This window comes from Pongo abelii, chromosome 18 (genome assembly GCF_028885655.2).
Source record: "Pongo abelii isolate AG06213 chromosome 18, NHGRI_mPonAbe1-v2.0_pri, whole genome shotgun sequence".
Taxonomy (NCBI): domain Eukaryota; kingdom Metazoa; phylum Chordata; class Mammalia; order Primates; family Hominidae; genus Pongo; species Pongo abelii.
Genome location: NC_072003.2, coordinates 51,799,901 through 51,825,351, shown reverse-complemented (window position 1 = coordinate 51,825,351; position 25,451 = coordinate 51,799,901). Strand labels below are relative to the sequence as shown.

The window sequence follows — 25,451 nt, the reverse complement described above, 5'->3', positions numbered from 1 at the left end:
CTCGCCCAGTGGTCCCAAACACAAATTCCTGGCACTTGCCACGTATCTGAACATCATAGCTTTGAAAGATTCATCTTGGCACTTCAGTTTGTATCTGTCATAATTTGGTTTCCCCAAAGCAGACCTTAAGGCAAGGTTTCTTAAGGTCAGCAGCAGAAAGATGGGTCACGACAGTGCACATGAGCAGCAATGCTGAGACCAGATGGGTGGCACGGGCAGCACTGACTACAACTTCGCCGAGAAAAATCTCATGTGCACCTATTCTATCTGGACTGTAAGCTCCATAAGAGCAAGTGCTAAACTTAAGTATCAGTCTGTGTTCCACAGTGCCCACCTGGATAATAACATCACCCAAGCAGCATCCATCCTGGTCCAAGCATTGTGCTGAGCACATTATAAGGGTGACCCCCATCAATCTTCATAACAGCCCAATGTGGTATCTCCATCTTACAGATGAGGCAAGAAGCACAGAGTTAAGTAACTTGCTGAAGTGGTAGAGTTAGGATATTTAAACTTAGGCAGCCTGGAGCCTACCCTTTTGCCACTGTGGGGACCATGTCTCATAGCTGTCTGGTTAGGAATCTGAGTCTGGAAGCTTTAGAGACCATCACCACCATAACTAGGCTGTCCTTTGTTGAATACTTCTCATGTGCCTTGTCTTGGGATAAGTGCTTTACATTTGTTATTTTGTTTTAATTTGCTCATTGAGGCTGCTACCCCCATTTTAGAGCTAAAGACACTGAGGTTCAGAGAGATTAAACCACACAGCTCACAAGTGGCTCTGTCCAAACTCTATCCACTCGCTGTCACCAGACACCAAAGCCATGAATGACTTCAAGAAGTGACATTTTCCACTTAAGCCTGTCCAGCAGTAGCAGGCAAGTGATGATGGAAATCAAGAAAGTTGTGTCCCCTGACTCATCTCAGAGGTAGCAGGTGGGCCACGGGTCATTCAAGAAATGGAGGTCATTGAGGACACCTCCCCCCCAGATTCCTATCACAAACCTGGCACAATCAGGTGAGGTGGTTGCTGTTTTTTTCCCACAAATAACGTTGATAATATTCAAAGTATTTTACAGTCTGCTTCCCCTTCACCTGGTGCAGTGGCAAGGATACCGGAAAAGAGACAAACCTGCCAGGCTTGCAGAAGTCACTATTCCAACTCACCTTTGAAAACTCTTTTCTCCCTATCTCTGCTCTATCTCTGCTCCATACATGGGGGCAACAGTGAGGGTGCACAGTTGTTATTGGTGGTAGTGGGCTGTAGCAGGCAGGAGAAAGGGGTACCCACCTGTGTTCCTCTGAAAGGCATGCTGGGCACTCCCTAGGTAATAACAACTGGGGACCTTCCTCTCTCTTCCTCTCTTTCCTTCACTAGCTCTTTCTCCTCTTTTGTCACTCTTTTTCCATGTCCTTTCTAGCAAAGGAAGCCCAGTGTGGTGGAACAAGGTCTGCCTAGGAAGCCAGGTGACACTTGCTAACCACAACAACCACGGTCGCCTTGTGTTTAGCAAAGAACGATGAACACTGCATACGGACTAGACGGCCCCAGCTCTGTGTTTCGATTGCTAACCAGTCAGGCAGCCTTTCTCCACTCTCTAGATTGCAGGCCCCAATCTACAACAAAGGGCAGATGCACTCGATTATGGTTTTCAGCTCTTTCAAGAAAAACAATAAAACTTGCCCTGTGCAGTGTTTACGGTTATTCTTGAGCCTGTATTTTGTAAATGGTAGATTTTATATTAAAAACAATCAGTATCACTGGCATTCCTTTAGAAGTCAGATTTGGGCATCCTGGACTCATAGTCCTGCATGGTACCTGTTCTTTGGCTCTGAATTCTGGCTTCCCCTTTCTACCAGAGGCATGCATTTCCCATCCAGTGCCCACAAAGTTTGTCCTACAGTCACCTTGCTTTCAGATTTGCAAGAGGCTAAGGAAAGATATAACCCCAAAGGGACCTTGGAAGTTCCTGAAGTGCACATAGATAGAGAATTTACATGTCTGCATTTTTAATTTGTGAGAAAGATGGAAAACATAGCAAAACAAAAGGCCAGCAATAACCTGGGATTGACCTTAGGTGATGGTAGAAATGATGTGCCCTGTATGTGCAATTTCAAGGTGCCGTCTCACATGGGATCCCACAGGATCCTCCAACCCGGAGAGGTTCTGCTTTCCACATTGCAAGATGAGGAACCTGCAGTGTGGAGAGGTGAGATGACTTGCCCAAAGTCACAAAGCTGCGGATCATCCAAGCCCAGCTTCAAACGCAGATTTGCTCACTCTTGGCCTGGTGTTCCTTCTCTCCACCTTGCTTTTAATACTACTTGGTTTTCAAAATAAGTTTCCCCATTGTCTTATCTATCTGGCTCTTCTACCACCTTGGACAGGTGTGCAGGGCAGCTATTCCTAAACACATTTCAACAGATGAGGACACTGAGGCAGTAAGGTCATTGATATAAAAGCAGAGTGAGTTGTTTTCTCTGTGGCAAAATTTGAGGGATAATAGGAAGGATATTTTTGCCTCTCTTTTTCCCTCTCTCTCTAATTCTAGATGGGGTAGGACTCTAACACACTCATCCCCCCCCCCCCTTTTTTTTAAGAAAAGGAGAGATCAAACAGCACCAAACCCCAATCTTGCTCACTTTGGAAATTTGAAAATATCAGTCCTGAATTCTTTTCTCTTTTTCTCCTCTCCCTTCCTTCTTCCTTTCTCTTTCCTATGAAAACAAAACAAAACCAATCTAACAGTATTTTATATTTTCAAAATGCTACATGGACTTCTCAGTTATTCTTATCAAAATACTTAAAAGGAGGAGTGGAATGATGAGTTCTATTTCCCTACTTAGGATACTGAAGTCAACACCAGACCTAACATGTCCAGTTTCACTCAATGGCTTAGAAATGGGTGGAGAGTGAACCCTAGATCATTTGAGATTTCAGCCTGAGCCAAGCTAAGCTTCTAAGAACTGTTGCTTTGGTTTTGGGAGCACTTACAGTGTGCCAGGTATCTGCTGGGGACTTTATATACAAAATCTCATAAATCCATGTGATATTTCTAAGATGATGTATTATCTCTATCTTACAAGCTGAAGTGGGCCAAAGCTGCCTAGACTGCTTCCCAGGTCATCCTACAGGCCTGGGCCTGACTCCAAAGTCCATATTCACTCTATCATGCTGATTCTGCAGTAGAAACAAAGTTGTCTATAATTCTCCACCCCGACCCCCAATAATCCCAGAAATCAGGCCATTTCCTTAATCCATTTTGTGTCAGTGACCCCTCTGGGGTGCTTGGTGGTTTCCTGCAGATCCTCTGGGATTGTCTGAAGGTTAGATAAGGTGTGGGCCATGTTGCCATCAAGGAATCTTCAACAATATAAAAGGAAAGACAAAATCTTGCATGGTAGTCAATTGCATACTGGAATCAGCTCCTGGTTTTCTGTGAGCTTAAAGGGCTGTCACTTTCATGTCGCTTTGAAAGAGAGTAAAGCTGGTTGAAACTGAGTAACAAACATTCAGGAAGTGAAAAGCCCATGCCACACCCTTAATGTGGTGTGCTAGGGAGGAGGGAGTAAATATTAACCAGAAGGCAAATACGGAAACATCCTAGAGGCGGTGCACGGAACAAAAATCAGTGAAGCTGGGTAGCAGCAGCTAAGCTTGTGGACTTGGAAACCAGCCAAGGCCTGGGTTCAAATCCCTTCTCTGATACTTAACTAGCTGCAGGCTACTAGGCCAATTACCTAACATTCTTAGCCTTAATTTTCTCTGTGAATCTGGGATGGTAATATATTTACTCTGTAAATCTGGGATGGTAATCCTCTGAGTCTTATTATGTAGATTAAATGATGTAATGTATAGAGCATGTTTAGGGGAGTTACTAGTATTATTATAGGCTTAATCAATGGTAGCTCTTATTAGATACAATTAAACTACTATTAACCTATTTTCAGGCTCTTCTCTCAAATGTCTTTGCTATACTCATATTTCAAGCAAAAGTTGCATCGGGTTTTCATTATATTACGTACTTTTAACTTCTAGAATGTTCTGTGGACACTACAGATGCAGACTAAATTACCTGCAAAGTGAATCTGTCAGCCCTAACAATAAGAATGGCTCTTTTATGATGAGCAGATCAGACCAGGTAATTTCTGAAGAAAGAGAGTGAAGTGTTCATCGAAGTCTACTCATGGAGGAAAGAAGGTAGGCAGAAAACCAATAGGTTTTCAGAAATATATGCAGAACAGGCTTTGGGGAGAATGCCAACCCTCAGTTAACCCAAGTCCCCATCCAGGGTACGGGTACGCCGGTCAACTGATGTCCCACAAAAATGGAAACTTGGCAGAGGCTGGAAAACAGCAGCCCCAAGATACAGGGAGAAAAAGTTCCTGGTTCATAAGAGGCAGGAGGAAAGCTGACACCAGCCCTTCCTGAAAAGAGAAAATGAGGGTATCCAATAGACAGCACGTGGTATCTGCGATGAATGTGGTGATTCTGGCCAGGTACAAAAGTCTACTGTGTCATGTGGGATACCTTATTATGAAAAGGATATTGTGCCATTAGCGAGGCCCAGTGCAATACAGCCAAAGTGATTGGGGCACAAAGATCTGTGGATATTTTACAACGGAAGTGAAACTAGGTTGGTATTCTCCAGGAAAGAAGAGATTATGAGGAGGGGATTCACTGATGACACAGCATTCTGAAGCGAAAAGAGAGAATAAAAGTGAAAAGGCTATTTGAGTTCATCGGTCCTTCTTTCTCCCTGACCCACATCTGCTTCCCCAAGCAAGGCAGGACAGTTGGAAAGAACTGTATATTAGCAAGGATTTATAACGTATGAGCATTTTTAAAAAGACTAAAAATTTACCTTGGATCAAACAAGGGAAAGTGAGAAAGAGAACAATGCAATATGTAATTAAGAAAACGAGTGCCTACAGGAACAATTCTGATGATTTTGGCATAGGACCAAATAATTGGAGGAAAGAAAAAGAAACCAAGAAATATGCAATTAATATGCTGCAGAACTGGCTTTGGAGTCAGACACATGGGTTCAACCCTCGCCCATTAGCTTTGTGACTTTGGGCTGCTCCCTTCAATACTCTAAAGTTGGGAGCAACACAAGCCCCGAACTCATTGCATTTTTTGTGAAGATGACATAGCCAGGTGCAGTGGCTCATGCCTGTAATTTGGGAGGCCAAAGCAGGAGGATCACTTGAGGCTAGAAGTTTGAGAACCAGCCTGGGCAATATAGCAAAACCTCAGCCTCTACAAAAAAATGAAAAAAAAAATTAGCTGAAATTTGTAGTCCCAGCTATTCAGACAGGAGGCTGAGATGGTAGGATCACTTGAGCCTAAGAGTTTGAGGCTACAGTGAGCTGCAATTGCCCCACTGCACCCCAACCTGAGCAACAAAGCGAGACCATGTCTCAAAAAAAAAAAAAGAAGAAAGAATGTGTATAAAATGCCTAGAGTCAGGCCTGTCATGGAATGGACACCCATGACAGGGTAACCGGTATTACTGTCATTATTATCAGTGTTGGTCTACATACCATCCCTGCAGGAGGGTTCATTTTATGCATGAGGAGAACAAGGCACCAAGGCTCAGAGAGGTTAAAGAATTTGCCCAAGGTCACACAGGCAGCAAATGTTGAAACTGGTATTTGATCCCTGTTTTGTCTGATACATTCAGTCTCCATCCTGCCTTATTATAGGTGATGAAAGGAAAAGAAAAAATCATACATACTAGCTGTGCTTAATCCATGCCTCCTTCATAGATATACATTTTTCTAGAAACCCAAATCATTAGCATGTCTTTAGATGATTTCTACACCTGTGAGGGCTCTGTGGTTTTCTGTGAAAACCTGATTTTTATTTGGAGATTCTGGGGAAATGAACATCCTCAAAAGCTAAAATAAGTGGGGCACGGGAGCTGCATGCATTGTAATCAGTTAAAAACAGCATTCAAGACAATGGCTTGGAGAGAGAGGCTTCAGTGATTCACAAGTGACTATGGAGCCTCTCTGAAGATTCCTAAAGCTTCTGTGTGCATGGACATGTTTCTGCCCAAAGCAAGATTACTGTCCTATAGGGGCATCTACTTACTTAAGCTGCTCTTCTTATTCACCATGTAAAGGAAGTTGTGGCCATCCCCTCTTCTTTCTTGCCTATCGTTCAGAGCCTAGATTTTGTTCAGGACAGTCTAACCCCAACAATGGCTCCTGCTTGGCCTTAAGCAATTTTGATGACCCATTTCCCTTTGCCAATGATAGGTCAAGCATGTGCATGTGACCCAGTTCCAGCCAATGAGGTGTGAGGAAATGTCTGCAGGAAACTTCCTGGTTCTCTTTCTCGAGCAAGAGAGATATGTGAGAAGAACACTTTTCCTATGCTTGCTTTGTTCCTGCCTCGTATGCTGGTGTGAGGATGTGATGCTTGGAGCCATAGCAGTTGTTTTGCAACCATGAGGAAAGACAATGCTGATACATTGGGAATGGCAGATCAGGAAGAAAGAGCCTAGGTTCTTGGTGGCATCATTAAACTGCCATACCAACCCTGGAATAACTTATTTCCATACACTTTGCTATGTGAGTTCCTGCTTTATTGCTGACACTGCTATTACTTGGAGTTTCTGTTTCCAGATCAATAATATGAGATTATCTTGGGATGGGACCTGGGAGTGTATGATTTAAGTATTCTCAAGTCATCACGGATAGTTAGAGTGGAGAATCACTTTTCTATACCACAAACATCTTGAATACCATGAGAAGTGTTAAGACCACTCAGAAGAGGTAGAGAAACTTCTTTTTGGTTGGAGCATCAGTGAAAACATTTTGGAAAAGGTAGCACTTGGTTTGCACTGAGTGGGATGGGTGGGGTCTAGACAAGTGAGGATAATGGTCTATAAGTGAGCAAAGACTTGAAAAGCAGGGGCTGTGTATCGGGGAGGACAGGTATCTCAATTTGGCTGGATAATAAGATGGGAAAGGTAGGAGAGAGGCTGCAAAGATGGTTTGAGGCTGCACTGGGTATTGGGTGATGATTTAATGCCATGCTAAGGGCTTGGTGCCTGACACTGAGCTAATGGCTATAGGCAATTTAAGAGAAATTTAAGACTCAGCCTGCATATTGAAATGCTTCCAAAGCAATTAGGAAGACAAGAAATACTCATGGAATCTCTTAGAGACACAAAGAAGCCATATATAATTAGGTTACCCAAGGAATGGCACAGAGAGTGAAAGCCTCAGGATGTCAGAGTCAAGAGGAGGGGTATGGGATAGAACAGGACTATGGAATTTGAAGATGTTAGGGTAGGAAAGATACTAACTGGCTCGGTCTCTAACTTTCCAAATGACACTGGAATTCCATCTGGGATGCTCTTGGGAAATGAGCCACTGAACTCTGTCTAATCCTTCTGGGACAAAGACTTCAGTTGTTTGCATCCATCCTTGGACAGTTCCAACGATCATCCAGTTTTTTATTACCAAAATCTATCTTCCTATAGCTTCAGACCACTGACCCTCGTTTTGACCTGCTAGTCTGGAGTGGAATAAATTAAATTATTTGTTCCACTACTCCATAATAGGAATACATGCAGTTCCCTTCTCACGGCCTCACAGTGGCTGAAGCCCCTTAAATTTGGGATGGCTTAACTTGGGCAATGGATATTGGCAGACATGATATCAGCAGAGGCTTTTAATGCATGCACCGTCTTGTGCCTCTTCTATCACCATAAGAAAAATATTCCCAGGGGCACCTACTGATTCCCAAAGAAAAAGAAACACATGGAGCAAACCTGAACCCCAATCATGGCCTGGAGCCAAGCCCAGCCAAGCCTACATTAGATCAGACAAACTCCAGCTTATCTGTGAATGCATAAGAGATAAATAGATGTTATTACAAGCCAATATAGTATTAATGTGACCATGGCTGACTAAAGCATAGAGCAAAAAGAATAGGTTTACTCCCTTTTACACATGAATGCTCATCAAATAGATGGAGGTCACTATTATTCCTGTAAAATATTATCATTTTGTTCGCATTTATCCCTGGTGCTGATAACCAGTCCTTGTGTGACATGCATTCGAAATCCCTCCTGTATGTAATTGCTCACTCTTTCACCCAGAACTGAGTACACAATACTCCAGATGTAGCCTCACAGAATCTATTAGGATCATCACTGCCCTTCAACTGAGAATAAGACTTTTATTACTGCAGCCTAAAATTGCTTTAAAAAATAAGCTGTTTTGTTGTTGGATCCTATTGAACTTTGGGTTAATTAAAACCCACAGGTCTTTTCCAACTCAATTGCTGTCAATCCAACTCCCCAATCCTGTGCCAACACAACTGACTTTTTAATGTTAAATACAGATTCTATTACTCTTAAATTGCATATGGTTGGTGTTGACCTAACATCCTGACCTGTCAGTACAATTTGAATCCTGATTCTGCCATCAAACATGCCAATGATTCCTTCCATAAATGTGGTGAGTATGCCGGCTACATCTTCTTCCAAATCATTGAGGAAAGAATATCTAACACAGTAAACACAAGAGTAAAAACAAGCACCTGTGGCATATCTCTAGAGAGCTGAGTACAGTTGATTGAAATCTGCTGTACAGTCAAAAAATATTTTTGACTGTACAGTCATTCCACCTGTATTTTGGCATGTTGTCCAGAAAAATGTTATCAGTGACATGGCCAGAAGCAATGCTTAGATCAATGTATATCAGCAAAGTAATTCTATCAAAAATGGAAATTGGATGGTACACTATGATCTATTTCTGGAGAACCAGTATTAGGTCCTAGTAGTTACCTTTCTTTTCTACCTGCTCACCAATGTTCTTTACCTTATAATTGTCAATAAGCAATATTAAAATAATGTCTAGTCTTGAGAATCTACTTTTAAAAATGTTTATGAAGTTTCTCCTTGGTGAAATAGCATGATGTGGTGCAATGCGCTCTAAGATGCTGTGAACTGTCAGGGTGCTCCTCTTGGACTTGGCACAGTCTCTTTTGTTAGGTCCTGGATTAGGTTTCATTTATTCACCACCCTGGATCCATCCTGGCCTTGCTTTTGGATGGGAGGCCCTGACATCGGCATGCACGCTTCCCACTGTTGTAAAGCCTGCTTACTACAGTTTCCGCCAGTGTTACAGATGGAGGAGCTCACTGGGGCAGCAGCTCCCAGACTCTCAGGGTTATCAGGCATCTCCTCTCCCCTCTCCTGCATTATGTACCACTCACTTCCTGCCCCAGGACTTTCCTGCTGCCACCTAGGTGCAAGACACCACGATCCGTACTCAATAAGCACCTTTACATGGACAATGCAGAAGTGCAGAAGAGCTGAAGTCCCCTGGAAATTTCTTCCTTCCTCTTTTACAGAGGCATAATGTGTAGATAAGGTAGCTTCCTATGGTCTCCTAGAAAACATCTGATAAGACTAAAAAATCAACTTGTCGGCTGGGCACGGTGGCTCACGCCTGTTATCCCAGCACTTTGGGAGGCTGAGGCAGGTGGATCACCTGAGGTCAGGAGTTTGAGACCAGCCTGGCCAACATGGCAAAACTCCATCTCTACTAAAAATACAAAAAAAAAAAAAAAAATTAGCCAGACTTGGTGGTGGGCGCCTGTAATCCCAGCTACTTGGGAGGCAGAGGGCAGGAGAATCACTTGAAACTGGGAGGGAGACATCACAGTGAGCTGAGATAGCGCCACTGCACTCCAGCCTGGGCAACAAGAGTGAAACTCCATCTCAAAAAAAAAAAAAAAAAAAGAAAAAGAAAAAAAATCATGAAGTAATGCACTTCCCTGCATGGTTCGCTCTCTCTCTCCCTGCCACATAAGCACACGAGTTTTTGTCTCTGGCTTTGCTGTCTAGGTAAGCAGATGCACTGATGGTGCCTGCCTGTATCTGCTCAGTACTCACTTCCTCTACACGCTGACAACTTCCCCAGACCAGCACTTGCTCTGGTATCTCAGCCAGCAAGCAGAGCTGACTGGAAACGCTGGAGAATTGATGCCCCTGGGAGCAGAGGATAAATTCTCCATATTCCTCCCACTTTGGATGGGACATCCTGAAACATGTCCTACAGTGTCTCCCAGAGGTCCCCAGTGGGATGAAACCCCAGTTGCTCACAACCCCTTCAGTGACTTCCTTTCCTTCTCTGTGTCCTTTCCCCACTTCTGTTTTGGTGCTTTCTGGGACCACTTCCCACATAGATTACTCTCATTAAAATCCTTCACTCTGAATTTGCTTGGAGAATCCGACCTCAGGCACTAGGGAAGCCAATACCTTTTCCATTGTAAGAACCCCCTCCCCACTGCCATCTTCCGTTCTAATAGAATAGTTGGCAAGGGTATGCATTAGCCAGATGGGTTTTAAATTCTTTCCTCTATTCTTGTATTCGATTCTGAGTAAAATTTAGGCAAAACTCGAATCATCAAGTTTCATATAATAGTGTGTTCCCATAGTGTGGTAGCTAGTTGTGTGCAACATTATATAAACAGGCCTCACTTTTTTGTTAAAATATTATTTCCATGATTTGAATAAGTGATACCTGCAAACAAGGTAAAAATATGTACAAAAGGATACACCATCTCCCTTCTTCTTCAAGTCTTCCAGTCTGTTCTAATGTCTTATGTATCTTTCCAGAAATCTTCTATGCATTTACAAATTTATAGTCACACACACACACACACACACACATATGCACATGCACGCATGCACACACACTTACTTTCCCTTTTTTATGCAGTGGCAAATCCCGTGCTATACCCTACAGATTCGTCTGAATCTTGCTTTGTCATGTTAGAGTAAATCTTGCTGATTTTCTTTCATGTTGGTAAACATGGATTTGCCTTCTTCTTTTAATAGCTGTGCAGTTCTCCATTGTACAGATCAATTTTTTTGTTGATGGCTATTTAGGGATCTCACATATTTAACATAATCTAAACTCTAAGATCATCTAAAAACCTTAAAACATCAACTGCTTTATTTGCTTAAAATCTGCAATTTGAACTGGACTCGGCTGGGCTTGTGCCGGCCTATCAGTGGTTACTCTTGTAGATGTGCTCAGTTGGCAGATGGGTTTGGAGTGGGGCTCAGCTGGGACACTGGGATGGCTGGGTGTTGTTCTCCCTCGCTCCATGTAGTCTCAGGGTCCCTCTCTTTCTCTATGAGCTCCCCATGGCCTCTCTCCATGGCCTTCCCAGCAGGGTAGCTGGACTTTCTTACTAGTAGCTCAGGGCTCTGGAAGCCACTGTGCCTTCTTTGAGCTTATGCCAGAAACCCACCTATTCTCATCTGTGCCTTCTATGCGTCGAATCAGGCCACAGGCCCAGTCCAGATTGAAGATGAAGGACCTTCACAAGAGTGTGGATATGAGAAAATGCTCACTGGGGAGTCCCCATGTGAATAGGCTACTACAAGTGGCTTCAGGGAATACTAAACCAGTTATAGGATCAGGGCTCTCCACAGACGTACATTTCCTTTTATCAGAATTTATTTGTAATATTTAGTTTGAAAAGATAATTGCAGTTTTTAATGTTGAAAATCACTGAGTTACTTCATGGAGTTACATCATGTCCCTCTAAAGATTTGGAGAGATCTAACCCTTTGCCTTCATTTGACCAGTGAGGGATCTGAAAATATGTACAACATTCCTCTGACTTATGGTTCAGAGGTCTGCACCCCCAATTCTCTGTCCCTCTTTTTACTCTCACCTACCTTCTACTGATTTCCCATCTGTGGGCTTCAACACAGTCAGTTCCTGGATCAACAAACATTTATTCAGCACCTGCTATGTTCCAGGCATATGGTCCAGAAAGTTGCTATTCCAGTTATGTAGTAATTCTAGCCTCATATATAACAGTGGTGTACTGGGGCCGGCTTGGACCATCTCACGAGACCTGATTATGCCTGCTCATCTTCCAACTCCAAGTTCAGTGTCAGCATGTTGGTAGCTTGAAATTGGTCATGATGGGCGTATTTACATCACAATAATCGGCAAACACTACAAATTGGGACTTTTTTTCCTCCCCAAAGAGTTGGTTGTTAAACATTTACCAGCACACCCTGGATTTAATCTTAGATCACATTCTCTTTCAGGCTCAGCCAGGTTCCTTTACCACAGTCCATGCTGACCTATAGGTCTCTGACTTTTCATTCATGTATTCATTCATTCAGCAAATATTTACTGATCAACTCCCATGCTATTTATACCATGTCTAAAGGGGGCAGTCCCTACTCTTTCCCAGCTAATTATTTTCAGGCAGGAATGTGGGCCTACCATTGCTAGATGTTATTTTTTTAAGAGACATGAGTAATTCAGATTTTTTATGTAGAAATTGTCCAATTTTTAAATGTGAACAACAAATTAAAACTTTTTTAAACTACTGCCTGGGTCAAAGTAAACGCATCTTTAGGTTACCTTTGTGGCTGGGTGCAGTGGCTCATGTCTGTAATCCCAGCACTTTGGGAAGCCGAGATGGGAGAACTGCTTGAGCCCAAAAATTCGAGATCAACCTGAACAACAAGGTGGGACCCCATCTCTACAAAAAAGAAAAAGAAAAAAAATTAGCCGGGTGGAGTGGTGTGTGCCTGTAGTCCCAGCTACTCAGGAGGCTGAGGTGGGGGGAGCATGGCTTGAGCCAGGGAGGTTGAGGCTGCAGCGAGCTGAGATCGTGCCCCTGTACTCTAGGCTGTGCGACAGAGTGAGACTCTGTCTCAAAAAATAAAAAATTGAAAAAGAAAATTACATTTGCCATGGGGTCCAACAGTTTGTGACCCCTGTTCTAATCCTAACAACAGTAGGTGACATCAAGGCCTTAGCCTCTCTACTCCTTCAGTCTCACCAGTCATGCTACAGTTCAGACACCTGGAAACCCAGGCACACGCCTAGTACTCCACCCTCTGCCCTATGTCTGTCATGTAAGTAGTGAGTTTTAGATGTGTGTTTAAAACAATGTCCTCTGCTTAAAGGCCTTGTAGGGGTCCCCAGCAATGCTCACCTCTCAGCCTCACATTCCACTCTCTCCTATATTATTTCCATTAGGCTGCTCTGGCCTTCCTTCAGTTTCTTGAACATCCCATGCTGCCTTCTGCCACAGGGCCTTTGCACTCGCCACTCTCTTTCTGGAACATTGCTCTTTTCCCTTGTGAATGTAAGACAGAGACTATTTTCTGAAACAATCTTCATTGTCCCAGACCAGATCATGTCCCTCTAATTTATCTTGTTATTATTGTGTTTTGCTCTATTGTAGCATTGCAGTGGCCATGAGCATGTAATTCTTAGATCTCTTACTGATGGACAGCCCCAGCTGCTGTACTCCAAATCCATCACCACATGTCTGCAGAGACCACACTTCCCAATGGCTGTTCCCAGCTTATAGCTAAGCCCAGCAGGAAAACTAAGCCAGTTCCATCCTTGAGAAAGGGGGACTCTTCTGATGGGCAAATGTGGCCTTGCCAGAACTTCCTTAGGATGACACTGAATCTAAGACCACCCATCCATGCATCCTCCTCTCTCCTCTTCACATAACTACTTCCCTGTCTGATGGCTTTCCTGGCCTTCTCCAGCCTCCCCCACCATTTTCTTTTATTTTTTCCTTTCATTTATTTATTTATTTTTTTTGAGACAGGTTCTCAGTCTGTTGCCCAGGCTGGAGTGCAGTGGCGTGATCAAGACTCACTGTAGCCTCCAACTCCCTGGCTCAAGTGATTCTCCCACCTCAGCCTCCCGGTGGGTGGGATGACAGGCATGCGGCACCATAGCTGGCTAATTTTTGTATGTCTTTTTGTAGGGATGGGGTTTTGCTGTGTTTCCCAGGCTCATCTTGAACTCCTGGGCTCAAGCAGCCTACCTACCTCGGCCTCCCAAAGTGCTGGGATTACATGCGTGAGCCATCGTGCTTGACCTCCAATTTTCACTCACAGGCATTTTCCACAATAAATCCGTTACCTGTTTATTCCTGTCTTAGTGTGCATCATGGAGGACCTGCACTAACACAAGTATCTATTATGGTGGTAAATTTATGTTTATATATGTAATTTTTTTTAACTGACTAGTTTTTATTCCTTGATCTTATTCTTCAAAGCAAACTTCTTTTTGACCTTTTTTTAATTAAACAACTCAAAGCGTTTAGTTTTATACATACATGCACAATCATATATGTGCGATTATTTGACAAATGCTTACCTCCCAGCCTAGATATGAGGGCAGAGACCAGATTGAGCATATATTTGTCTTTGGTTTATCATTAAATCCCAGTACCTCCACCAGGGCGGAGCTCCCACACTGTGAGCTCCCACAGTGGGTGCTCATGAACATTTGTTAATTTCACAGTGATTGAAACAATTAAAAATATAGTACCTTATAAAAAATGGAAGGTATGCTTAAATGTAATGTATGTTTGTCTCAACTGTAGGCTTTATAGTTATTTTTCAACGTGGGAAACTGAAATCGGGCATATCCCTGTGGAAGAAGGTAAATATAAGGCAAATGTGGTCAGTCACAGTAGTCCATGTTGTAATACGGGGACTTAGAATTGGATTACATTTCAGTGTGCTTGTAAGATGGACCTCTGGTTTCTCCTTCCCTAAGCCATAATAGTCTAGTAATGGAGAATACACTAAAAAGTGCCAATCCAAATACTGACCAAGATTGAGCAAGTCAGGTAGTAGGCAATGAAAGCAGCTGGCACCGCTTTGAGACCTGACTTGCTTGAAGTGGGCTAGCTCCAGATCTTGGGCAAGTCACTTTGCCTCTTCTGATTCTGATATTTCCGTCTGTACCATGAGAGGAGTGGCCTGAGACTCTGAGGCACACCTCTAGCTTGGATTCTAAGTGGAGAGGAGAGAGAGGTCAGGGAGGAGGGACCTCTTTATTGTTCCTTACTGTGTTCCCAGTACCTACCTTGGTGCCTGCATTTTAGGAAGCACTCAAGAAATCTTGCCTGAATGAATGAATGGAAACCTAAATGGAGAATACCTCCTCTTTCGCCTGGGTACACACTGTTTCAGGGCCCCAATCTGTGCTAGCAGGGGAGGCAGGAAGCAGCTGTTTACCTTTGAGGGAGCGGCTGGGTGATCTGCCTGTGTAAACAGCCATTTACCCAGGTGTCAAGAGGAGCAACTGAAAGAGAACACACATTTATTCCCTTCCTCATGGTAATGATCCAGAAATCCTGGCTTGTCTCTGCATTTTTCCGGGCACTGCTGCAGTGGGAGCCTGGTCTTTTTCTAATGCAGCCCTGGGCCAAGCCACAAACCCCACTGCTACTGTCCCACACCTACCCTAAGTCACTCCCTCTCTAGTCACCCTTCTAGTCACCCTTTTGCCCTTCAGGACAAAAATCAGTATCTGAAGTTACCTTTTAATTGAATGTTTTGGCTTGCCTGTTGTCTATATCCTTTCCCTACAATGTAAACACCTTGAGAATAAATTGCCTTGCTCAATGCCCTGCCCTCACACCTGGAACAGTGTCTGGTACTTGGTGGGGCTGCTCAATCAATGGACATTGACTGATGGACAAGTGAGGCTTGTGTCAAGCCTGGTTTAGTACAGTCCCCAATGTGAAAGGGTGCCTGAAATTCCCATTATTAAAGTCACCTCTTGGGTTAAGTCTGCATTCGTCACTCAATCACAGCACACCACTTTTAGCTTTGTCATATTTCCTACTTTTACTTACTTATTTCCTTAATTCATCTTCCCTCTTTAATTTAAACAAATGTATTTAAAATGCAAATTGTATGTCATGACTATAAACAGAAACCAATTGCACTTTCCATAAATAGAAAGTAACCATGAAAATAAATACAACAATCACAAACTGTAGTGGCAAGAGGATGGTGGATGGAACTGTATTTCAACATATTCTTTATTTTGTAGTACTAGGTATTTTATTGAAAGAGTTTACAAGCATTATTTTGATATAGGGTTCATAGACTTCACCAGATGTCCAAAGGAGCCCATAGCATTTTCCTTAAGAACACCAGAGTAGAGATACCAAGACATTGACTGCAAAGCTTGAGATCTTTCTCTGTTAAAAAAAAAAAATCAAATAGCATTAGGATGGTATAAAAGACATGTCAGCACCAAGCTGAGACTTCCTCTATGACATAATCAGAAGGATTAAAAGGAAATAGAAAAGGGGCCGGGCATCTCACACCTATAATTCTAGCACTTTGGGAGGTAGGAGGATCACTTGAGGCCAGGAGTTTAAGACTAGCTTGGGCAACATAGTGAGACCCTGTCTTTACAAAATTTTTTGTTGGAAACTTAGATATGATGATGCATGCCTGTAGTCCCAGCTACTCAAGAGGCTGAGGCAGGAGGATCACTTGAGCCCAGGAGTTTGAGGCTGCAGTGAGCTATGACTGTACTACTGCACCACAGCCTGGACAACAGAGTGAGAACCTTCTCTTAAAAAAAATAGAAAAGAGTGACTTTCTCCATGTAATTTAGTGTCTGTGGGCTCCATTAAATCATCTCAAGGAACCTGAGGTGATTTAATGGAGCCCTCAGACAACAGGACTTAATAGGGTGTTCAGAAACCCCAATTGCCCATATATTACTTAGGTTAAAATTGCAAATATATTAGTACCATTATTTTGGATTATCAGTTCATATCATTAAATATTTGTTGAGGGACTATTGCATACACAGCTCATGTGCTAAGTCCATGTACTAAGTATCTCTTGAGTAATGTGAGTAGAGAATGACCATGTAATCATAGTTATTTTAAAGTCAATGTCTAGCAACTCCAATATCCGGACACTCTTAGGGTCCGCCCCTCTTGTCTATTTCTTCAGTCATGTGGTCTTGTCTCCTTAAATGACTGGTAGTTTGAAATTAGATGCCAGATGTGTACATAAGATTAAGATAATTTGAGCCTCTTGGTAATTTTATTTTCTTTCAAGGAAGATTCATTTTTATTTTTAGTAAACTGTTAGCATAGAGGCAGATCACCTAATCCAATCAGGGATAATGTTTAATCAAAGCTAGACTTTGTTCTTTATGAGGGTTGGTCTATTTCTGGTTCACTCCTATGTTCTAGGGTATAGCCCTTGGTGGAGGTCAACAAAAACCTTGGGATGCTTATCACGGACTCTTTTCCTTTTAGGGCTCTGAATTCTAATGTTTCCCCTCAGTATGATAAGACTGCCAGAAGCTTAGCTCAGCTTCTCTGCTCTCAGCCACTACTTGTGAATAAGCTGAAGACCTTGAGAGGAAAGCAGACTGAATGTCGAGCACACTCCTTGTACTTCCCTTTTCTCAAAAATCTTAGCCCCTCAAGTCCTTGCAGACATGGTAGCTCTGTCATGCCTTCAAACCAAATCAATCGAATATTTTGTCTGGCTTTTCTAGTTGCCCTTGGCTAATGGATTGTTCTGCAACAACCAAGTCTATCATTACAGCCTGCAGGCCATATTATTACATGGGAAAAGCAAATTATAACAGAATATGTAGGGTGTGATTCTATATTCATTAAAATAAAAATATTGATAATTTGTTAGAAAATGATCAGGAATGTAATCTGAAAGAGGAGTCACCTAATCATTTACATTGGTTATGCAGTATTTCATTTCACTTCCTATGCTATGTATTTTTTTGTAATGTTTGGACTCCAGTTTTCAATAAAGATATATTTCATAATAAGAGGAAATTCATAAGGTCATTTCCAAAAGATGAAAGAAATAAAAAAGGCATAACAAAATAGCTGGAAAGTGAGTTTATCCTTATCTCTGTTTCCTAACTTGGGAAAGCCAAACTTACAGAATATCCAGCAATATAGGGAAAGGTATGGTACCCTGGTTAGACTTATGCTATTAATTATGGTGGCCCTCCCTTACAGTATCAAGGGGCCTCTTGGTTCAGGGATTTTCAAGGTTGGTGAGTTAACTGTGGTGACTCCAAATTATTTACTGGGTCATTTAAACTACTTGATCTGCAAACAAAAGGGAAACTGAAATTATAGAAATCTTCCAACCCTAGGAAAACATTTACTTAGCCAAACTAACTTTAGCATGCGACTAATTAAAAAGGACTTCCTTCTTGGAAAGAGAGACACATATCCACAGAGTGCTATAATTTATTTAAGAGTTCATTTTGAAAACTCCATTCCATCACTTTGCAAGTGAGCACTGAAATCCAAATTTGGAAGTTAATATTTATGTGAGCTAATTTTTATCTTATTGATTCTACACAGATTTCTAGCCCTTTAAGATGATTTTGAGTCTGAATCTCATTTCTAACTATCTTAACTAATGTTTCCATCATTTTGTCAACTAAAAATTCGTACGTATATTTTCTATGTCCTAATCTGTTTATTAAAATATTGGGAACATTAAAAAAAATCAGAACCAAGGGCAAGATAAAGTGGGACTTTACTAAAGACTTCTTCCAACCTGTCAGTAATGAGTCAACACCTTTGTGTATGACTGTTTCATCTGCTTCAAATCCACTTGACTACACTATAATTTTATCCACATTACCCTCTTCCACTAGAGCTGCTAAGGAATTTATTCCCATTCAAGTCCTCTGGGTGAGCTAACTTAGCCACAGATCACAAGAGGCAGCCCTTGTATACTGCCTGACCCGTGCCCCTGGCCACAGCCTATTGGACCAAGGATAAACACTTGATACAAACTGGGCCAATGAGATTCTCTATCTCAAGAATTTCACAAACAGGCATGGAGCCTGAGTTTGCTAGCTAGGGGTAGCCAAACATAAGGGTCATGTGACTTAGGGGCTGAAGCCCATCATCGGGCACTCATGATGAGCTTTGTATAAGCAGAAGGGTGAGGAGAAAGAAAAAACCAAAGCATGCATGCTGAGAGAAATGTAAAATTGAAGCCATGAAGAGGGAAAAACATGAAGAGATTAGCTGCCTATTGGCTTCCCAGTTCTCTGGATGTCTGACTTTGATAAAGTGTACTTGCATTCTGTGAGGCTTTTTTCTGAGATTTTAAAATAAACTCCTTTTTTTGGCTTGAGTAAATGTTATAGGCTGAACTGTGTCCCCAACAAAATTCATATTTCGGCTGGGTGCGGTGGCTCATGCCAGTAATCCCAGCACTTTGGGAGGCTGAGGTGGGTGGATCACTTGAGGTCAAGAGTTTGAGACCAGCCTGGCCAACATGGTGAAACCCGTCTCTACTAAAAATACAAAAATTAGCCGGGTGGGTGGCATGCGCCTGTAATCCCAGCTACTCGGGAGGCTGAGGCAGGAGAATTGCTTAAACACAGGAGGCGGAGATTGCAGTGAGCCAAGATCACACTGCTGGACTCCAGCCTAGGTGACAGAGTGAGACTCCATCTCAAAAAAAATAAAATAAATAAAATAAATTCATATGTCAAAGCTCTAACCCCCAGTACCTCAGAATGTGACTGTATTTGGAGATAGAGCCTTTAAAGAGGTGGTTAGGTTAAAATGAGGCCCTTAGGGTGGGCCCTAATCCAATCTGTCTTGTGACTTTATGAGAGAGGAAGAGACACCAGAGATGTGCACTCACAGAGGGAGGGCCATGTGAGGACACAGTGAGAAGGCGGCCGTCTGCAAGCCAAGGAGAGAGGCCTCAGGAGAATCTAAACCTGCTGCACCTTGATCGGGGACTTCCAGCCTTCATAACTGTGAGAATATGAATTTCTGTTATGAAAGCCACCCAGCCTACAGTATTTTGTTATGGGTACCCTAATGGACTCAGTCTAAGAGGGTTTCACTGCTTTCCATTGCACGTAACAGAAAACTAGTACTCAATTAGATCAAAAGATAAGATTATGAGTTATTTCACATAACTAGAAATCAGGACAGAAGGAGCTCCAGGGTTAGTTAATCAGTGACTCCTGACATCATCAAGGATCTATGTTCTTTCCGTGTTTCTGCCCCTCCATTCTCATCTCAGCGTGTCAGCTCTGACCTCGGGCTAGAGATCCTTTCATGCTGATGAGCTGGCTGCAACATTTTGAGACATGACACTGTCCAGAAGAAGAAATTATTATATATTTTCTGAGTGTTTCTTTTTAAAAGCACGGAAACCCTTCTTAGAAGCCCTCTTATACTCTTCCACATTTTATCAACCAGAAATGCATCAGAGTTCATGACTACAGTAATCACTGGCAGTGAAAATAGGGCCATCATAAAGGATCCTCCCTAGATAAATATGGTCCCAAGGAGAAGGGCAGAACTTAAATAAAATAGAGGTAGGGTTAAGAAAAAAAAAGAGGGAATGAATTTGGAGTAGGTAACCAACAGGGTCTCCCTGGTTTCCTTTACCAATGCTCCCTAGACAGCAATTCCATGCAAGATTGTCATGGGAGATTTTGACAAATGTGTTACTGAAATGGCAACACCTTTTTTAATGTCACTCCTCTGATCTATCAATTTATTTAATATATACCAACAACAAGTACAAAATAAATTTGGATTTTCATAACCCTGCATAACTTAAATTTTTGTATGCATTATGTCTTTTGCTACAAATAACAACTTTACAGAATGACAAACTGAGGCTCAGAGACTTGAAATGATTTGCTTAAGAACACACAATGTTTGTCCCTAGAACAGTGAATATAGTGACCGGGGTCACAGGCCAGTAGTCATAGGTTAGATTGGATTAGAGCAATAAATTAGTAAAATTGTAGGAATTTAGGTGAGATTATGAGGACCTTGAATGTCAAAGGAAGGAGTTTAAAATTGATTAAGTATATAATAAAGTCTTAATCTGAGGAGTGATCTGATGAAATGATATATCAGAAAGATTGATCAACCACTGGTTTCTAAAAGCAGTTAATAAGTGGTTTAACCAAATAGTAGACAGAGGCCAGACTCAATTTGAGATTCATTCATTTTCCACTAATCAAAATTTATTGAGCATATATTTTGTGGGAGGTCCTGTATTCAGCAGTAGGGATAAGAGGATGTGCAAGACAGATATGGTCACTTTCCTTGTATCAATTAAAGTCAGAAGGATCTGTATTAATCAGGATAGGTTGGGCTATGCTGCTGTAACAAATAGACACTGGATATCTTGTAGTGCAATACCATCAAGACATGGTTTTGCTCACGTGAATTCTCAGGCATGAATTGTCTTCTTCCATCTGGTGCATGTGTCTTCCAAGGACACCACAGCAGGTCAAGAAAGATATGGAGGAAGCACACCAATTCTTTATTGCCTCAGCTGCTCCTCACCTAACAGCAGGAAAAACTGTGAAATACATAGTGGGGGAAATCCAAATTCTGTATTTGGTTAGAAGTAACTGTCTCTGCCACGAAATTTTATAATAAATACCTCAGTTAAAGATCTGTCTCTTTTTTATTCACTTATAAAGTTATACTATGCAAGGAGTAGTTATATAAACATCATTTTAATTACAACTTCTGCTTGAGGAGAAAAAGCATCATATTAACCTTGTTTTCAGACTGTGTATTTAAGGAGAAGATAAAGAATAACAAGTCAGTACTAAAGAAAGGTGACATTTTAATTTCTTTGCCCTGCAGTGATGCAGTAGAAAGACCTCACTTTGCATCACAGTTCTGTGTGCTGCTTTTGTGTCCTTAAGCAAGTCATTCAACTTTGGTGAGCCTCCTTCAGCTTAACAAAGAGAATAATACTTATCTAACCCAGAGAGGTGTCATGAGGATCAAAATTTAAAATATAGATCTATGCAAATGTCTACATGCCATCACAACTGACACACAGTATAAACTAATTAAATGTTAAATGAGTCTGCTCTATATGGGTCAAAATAAACTTTAGATCAGAACTCACAGCCGCATTTTTTCATGCCATCATACATTCTCTTGCATCAAATCTAACTCAGCTGCCCAGCCTTCAAAACTTCACAATGTTTCACTTCCCAGCCTGTCTCCTTCCCCCTATGACTTCCTGGCGTCTTTTCTCACCAAACTCTTCCCCTCAACACTCACTTACTCCTTCTGCTAAACAATTTTGCTTGCTGCCTGAAACTTTTGGTAGGTCTCTGAAACACTCTTTCCATGGCACCGACTACATTACTGCAAAATAGGGGGCTCCTCCTTACTCTTTGCCAGACCAGTCCCTCCAGGAGGATCATACTTTCTGCCCCATTGACATGGGGCCTGGCCATCAGATTTGCTTTGCCCAGTGAAAAGTGAGTGGGAATGATGTGAGCAGAAGCTTTGACAGCCGTAGCGGGTTTCCACTCTCTCTTTTTCCTCTGCTACAAGACCCACATGCCCCAGATAGAAGCTTCTTTTTCAGCTTTGGTCCTGAGATGAAGATTTGCAAATGAACAGCAGCTGATGGGTGGTGGACCGGAACAGAGCTGAGAAATAGTCCTCTGTGCTGGTAACCCACTAAGATATTAAAGGTTATTTGTTACTGAAGTTTAATCTACCCAACAAATGGCTGATGCAACCCAAAATTCCCACCACACATGGAATATTTTCTCTTTAACAACTGTGTTCAAAACCTCCCTCCACTAGTGTATTTTTTCATCTCTTTTGCCTCCCCAAAATGCTATCTACTTTCAAATGCCTTCTCCATGAAGTTTCCTCTGATTATCCTGATCATAAATGATCCCCGCCTTTTCTAAGCAGCACACTACCATATTACCTGTAACAATTTCTGTAAATAAATGTTTGTTGACTACACTAGCCTGCGAATGCTTTTCCTATGGCACTGATTACAGTATTTCATTATTATACTACTTTCCTCATGTCTTGTCATGTTTAGTATAAACAGGGATCATGCTTTTTCCCATTTCTGGAAACGTAGTAGCATATAGTTAGAAAGGCACAGTCAGCATTTGTTGAAAAATAAATGACACAGGTTTCAGCTATGGGTAAGATGGGGTAATCACAGTCTACTCTTTCTCGCTGGCACTGAACACAGCTCTCTAACTTGGTGTTTAAGCACACAGGGGGAATTTAGTTGGTGGTTCCAGATTAAGAGGGCTCAGTCTTTCAGTTAAACAATAGTTGAAATGTGGTTTTGGACTGCAGAAGAAGTTTTAGACTGGTGAGATGGAAAAACTTTCTTAAACTCCTTTCTCTGGGCCTGAGAATTGGCCAGTTACACAAACATTAACCAGGACATGGGCTCTACAGTGGCTATAATTGTGGTGTTGTTGTTGTTGTTGTAGGTATGTGAGACACCAACCAGAGTTCGTAATTCTAATGACCTCTCCAGATTTATGGCTGCAGCATTCCCAAGAAGTGGTAGGGAGGGGCATATAATGAGCTACCCTCAGGGGATCAGAAAGAAAAGGGAAGGTGAGGAGGTATGATCTAGAATGCTCAGGGTGGTGTTTGCATGACAATCTGCATGCCTTATGAAACTGATTTTATTTCACAGTGAAGAAGATATTTTGAGGAACAGTAGAGATCCTTCTTGATTAAACAGTTACTTCCTCCTGGGGAAAAATAAAACAATTAAAGATGTAGTAGCACTGGGCAGATTGGCCAATAAATAAGCAACTTGGATGGAAAAAAATCAAACACGGATTTTACTCTAAGGTTTAGATAATCCAGGACGCTCATGGAATTTGTTGTGGGTGAATGAAGGAGGAGACCAAATGGGGAAAGAGGCAAGATGCAGTAGGGGAGGCCAGCTTTAGAATCAGCCACACAAGAGAGTGTCATTTTCAGTTGCCATCCTACCTCAAGATGTTCCACCCAAGCACCAGTTCTGAAGAGTCTTCAAAACTCCATTACCATCTTCATTTCCTGCCTGCCCTGGGCTTCTAGGATGTGTGGGTTGGGATAAGAGGTGGAAGGAAAAACAGCAATGCTATTTCATCGCACAACTCTAGGGGGCACCATCCACACTGCATTTATGTAACAGAACATTGTAATTCTCCCTTTCCTCCCTGAGGACTCAACAAGGAGGAAACAGAATGTTTTCCCTGAACCACTTTCAAAGACCACCTTTCTATTTGATTTCTATTATATATTTAACCATTCTTCAATTCTCAAAGCACTAGTTCAGAATTTTCAAATCTTTTCCTTTCCTTCAACATGTTGTTGACACAGGATGGAGGGAGTAGATGAAGCTAAATGATTTTTACCTGCTCTCCTTAAAAAGAAAATCTCTTGTGCTAACTAACCTCAGTTTTTAAAACACGCATTTAAAAAAGTACAAATCCTCTAATCTAACTTGTAAAACATTTAATATTTTGGATATATGGCTTTAATGACCATCCAAAAGTCAGGGTGGCTGGACAATGGGAGCTGCCCGACTATTGTCCATTGGCCACAAAGCCATGAGGTGGCTCTTTTTCCTGGGTCAGGAGGTCAAGCTTCACAGCATTAATTTTGCGGAGTTTCTTTGTTATAAATAACAAACAAGGTCATTTATTTTCATTTTCTTGTTTCTAATTGCATGCATCTTCTCCTGAGGATGAAATCCATAAACAGGTGGCTGGAATGCTGGGGAGAAAACTTGAAACTGTTCCAGAAAAAGAGGGCATGTCCCACTCTGGCAAAACAGTTTGATGAGTTAGAGATTTAGTCACTGCAGGATACGCACCTGCACTATTACTCGAAAAGCAAACATTCATCTGTTTGGCACGCACAGATCTATGTAAATTAGGAGAGATTATTTTGCTGCTAGTCCTTGGCTGTTCTGTGATCAAATGCAATTGTTTCCCATTTCTTAAGAAACAGAATCTTTATTAGACTCAGTTCTTTTCTTGGTTATTTTTACAATTTTATTGTGCTATGGTTATTAAAAAATAACATGTCATATAAATTAAGGCTAGAAACATGGATGCTTATCAAAGAAAGGATTGTTATCCAAAGCACCAACTATGAGAGATATCTATGTGCAATGGTATATAGATCTGTCATAGAAGGGTTTAATTATATCTGCCTAATGATTTTCTCTCCTTAATGCCTCTATAGCTGTCCCTTAGCGAAGAATAAAACTGTGGACTGACCCCCACCCATTTGCGAAGAAAGTACTGGGTCTCCAGCTTTCATTGTTCAGCCGGTGGTCTTTGTGGACAACACCAGGGGCCCCTCCTGCTGAAGACTGTCTGGACTTCCTGATTTTCACTCCTGTATAAACCCCCTCCCCCATGACTACCTTTGGCTCCTTGGGGGAAAGAAATGTTTTTCACTTAAGCAAAATAAAAACTACCCAGTATTTGTTTCTGGAGTGAAATTATAAACTTCATTGTACATTCTTCCTGGCTTTGATGCTTATCTTGAAGAGTTCAGTGAAAATAAATTGTTTTTATGAAAGCAGAGAAACCATTTGATAAACATGCTGTCTCTGAAAATTGTTCCTGCAAAAGAGGTCATTCTTTCACTTTAAAAGAAATAGAATATATTTCAGAAAACAGGCAGGACAACATACAAAATTTTTTTTTTAAGGCAGAGTGTAAATACAGTGAAAATTGCACACCTCCTGATTGTGTGGAGTGTTTTGGTTTCTAAAATATCTTTATTGAAGAGCTACTTAGGTCATAAG

General features: G+C 41.7%; 1 long non-coding RNA gene across 1 annotated transcript in view; it reads left to right on the top strand.

The window, feature by feature from the left end:
* LOC134760394 (uncharacterized) overlaps window positions 1-25,139 on the top strand; it is a 54,715-nt gene extending 29,576 nt beyond the window's left edge. The window contains exons 3-4 of the long non-coding RNA XR_010137768.1: window positions 4,040-4,201; window positions 24,881-25,139. This is a non-coding gene — a long non-coding RNA (uncharacterized LOC134760394). The remainder of the gene's footprint in view (window positions 1-4,039; window positions 4,202-24,880) is intronic.
* The last annotated feature ends 312 nt before the right edge of the window (window positions 25,140-25,451 follow it).